The sequence below is a fragment of the Lycium barbarum genome, chromosome 3, assembly GCF_019175385.1.
Source record: "Lycium barbarum isolate Lr01 chromosome 3, ASM1917538v2, whole genome shotgun sequence".
In the NCBI taxonomy this organism is placed as follows: Eukaryota; Viridiplantae; Streptophyta; class Magnoliopsida; order Solanales; family Solanaceae; genus Lycium; species Lycium barbarum.
The window spans coordinates 21376260-21379132 of NC_083339.1; positions in this window are offsets into that span (position 1 = coordinate 21376260).

Genomic DNA, 2873 nt, shown 5'->3' on the forward strand with positions numbered 1-2873 from the left:
GAATTTCATGTGTTCTAACCTAAACATCGTATGATGACAGAACGTTCTTTATTAACTTGAACTCTTCAATTTTTTCGATAGCTTTATATTATAAGCTTATAACTATATATAAGTAAGCATTCATGAGTTTTGTTGTCCTCGCAGCCTCACAACTTTTGTTTTTGTCCCAGTTTTACCCTTTATTTGCATAGTTGCTTGTATGTGTTTTTAGGTAAATTTTGAAAAGTTTGATGGCAATTTATACCTCAAAAGGAAATAAAGGTGGTGTCAAAGAGACCGTTGGAAATTGTCCCTTAATTTTTTCAAAAGTTTGCTTAGGGTCCCACATTTTTATTTTTGAAAAATTACATGGTATAACTAACTTATACTATGTATATACCATTCACAGTTATAATTTGAAATAATTATTATATATAGCTAATGTTTGTATTTTACAATAAATATGAACTCGAAGTGTGTACTAGCATATTTATTTATGGCTGCACTATTTGGTAATATAAAACCCTTTGAAAAATATTATTCTATCATTTTCAAGTAAAATCCTTTTTCTATTAGTAAATTTTTATTTGGGTAAAAGTATTTTTTTTAAATGGAAAAGGGCAAAATATACCTCTGTATTATGAGAAAAGGTTTAAATATACCCTTCGTTATATTTTGGGTCCAAATATACCCGTGTCGTTATACTATTGGATCAAATAAACCCCTCCTCTGTTAAAGTTTTCCAAGGTGGACATCCAATCCTATGTGGCATTGACATTTGATGATTTTGATGCCACGTGGCATGCCACCTAAGCACCTTTAACCCATTTTACCCTTCCTCTCTATTTGTTCTTCCACCACTAAAATTTTCGTCCCCTCCACCACTATTACCATCATTCCCGCCTCTAAAGTTGGAGATGCAGATAGGAATGAACCAACATTTTTTTTTTTGGGGCACGAATCGATTTTAGAGGGGGGAAAATATTCGCTCAATTTCAGAGGATCTGGTGTAAGCTTCGAAAAGCATAACAACTCACAAGCCAGAATAAAGAAGAAGATGAATTGCAGTATGTAGGGGTGTTCATGGTTCGGTTTGGGTCGGTTATTGATTAAAACCATAACCAAACCAATTTAGTTGGTTTTTAAATGTCTAAAACCATAATCAAACCAAATAAAATAATAACCACTGGTTTGGTTATTGTCAGTTTGGTTCGGTTTGGTTCGATTTTTCGGTTTATGACTAGCAGCCATGAGACTTATCAATAAAACATTAAAAAGTTGAAAAAGACATGTCTGTTTTTTTTGTTCAAATGATAACTTTTATTTATAGTTTAAGGTGAAACATACATTATAGAAACATTTTCACTATTAGTGATAGTGTAGTACTCAAATTACCCAAAGTTGCTAAACTATTACATATAGAGCTAAACACTAACTTAGTAGTGGCTGCACCATTTTTGTCATCTTAATACACATACCTGGAAATAAAGTAGAGCATAGGAGTTTTTAGTTGTTGTTTACAAACATACATATTAATTAAACATAAAGACTACCTAAAATTAAAATGAAAATATATGAAATAAAAAAACTTTGTGTAATGATCCCAAACTTTGGGGCAATAATTGCATTTTGCCCTCAATTCTCCCATTTTATTAACAAAACTTTGTGTGAAGATCTTAAACTTCAGATGTTTTTCTATCATTATCCCCAAGGCTAGGGTCTCGATTACAAGGAGTTTATTTTCTGCTTTTTAGGAGGATTACTCACGGAAGAAGTATTAGGGCATTACCATGTGCTTGAGTTACAGTAAATGCTGATGTTACTGAAGTATCTTCTATAGGAACCTCCAAATCTACAACCTCTGTCCTTTTCATATGAAAAATACTAGAAGTTTAGGACTCATTCAAACAAGAAAAAAGAAACGAATAAATTAAAAAAAAAAAAAAAAAAAAAAACAACCTAGAATCAAATGGCTGACAAAGAAAGGCTAAAAATTTAAGTTAAAGACATTAGACTCTAACGTGGCTTCTGTTAGTAGGTTTACACTTAACACTTAAAGAGTTAAAAGACTTAATGACATGAGCTTGGACATATTCTTAAAAACATGGGCCTTAAACAATCATGTGAAATAAGTAGACCAAAAATCAAATTAATGATTAAAAGGTATAAAATATTTATAATTATTTATGAAAAACTAATATTATACATATAAATAATTATAAAATTTATGTATATAATTTATCGGTTTGGTTCGGTTATTTATTCGGTTATTTTTTAATAGAACCATAACCAAACCAAATATTATCGGTTTTTAAAATTTAAAACCAAATCAAACCAAACCAAATGTCGGTTTTTTATTCGGTTTGGCTAAATTTTCGGTTTGGTTTTGGTTTTAACCAAAACCGTGAACAACCCTAACAATATGTTGTCAGCAATGAAAACAATCATATATGATAAATCCTCTAAATACATTCACTGGAACTTGTCCTACGATTGTATAGGGCGAAATGAATAAATAAATCAAAGGCAGTGCAAGAAAAAGAGAATATTCTCGACTGGTTAGCTATTACCAGTCTACAATCAAGCGGTGAGAAGAAGTCATAGGCTGAGGAGGTAGAATCCCAATCAATCATGATGGACCAGGAGAGTGAATCAATGGCGTAATTTGGGATAATTTTGACATAGCGAAAATATCAAATGCACGGTTCAAACTTGACTATGTGAGACCAGTCTGTGAGGGAAATCAATTAATAGTTGAAATAGATGAGGAGGACATTAACTCCGAAATAGAATATTGGAAGAATGTCGTGGTATGCTACGTCCTTGGAACTCATCCACCATTTTCAGTGCTCAATGGGTATATTCAGCGACAATAGGGGAAACTGGGCATAAAT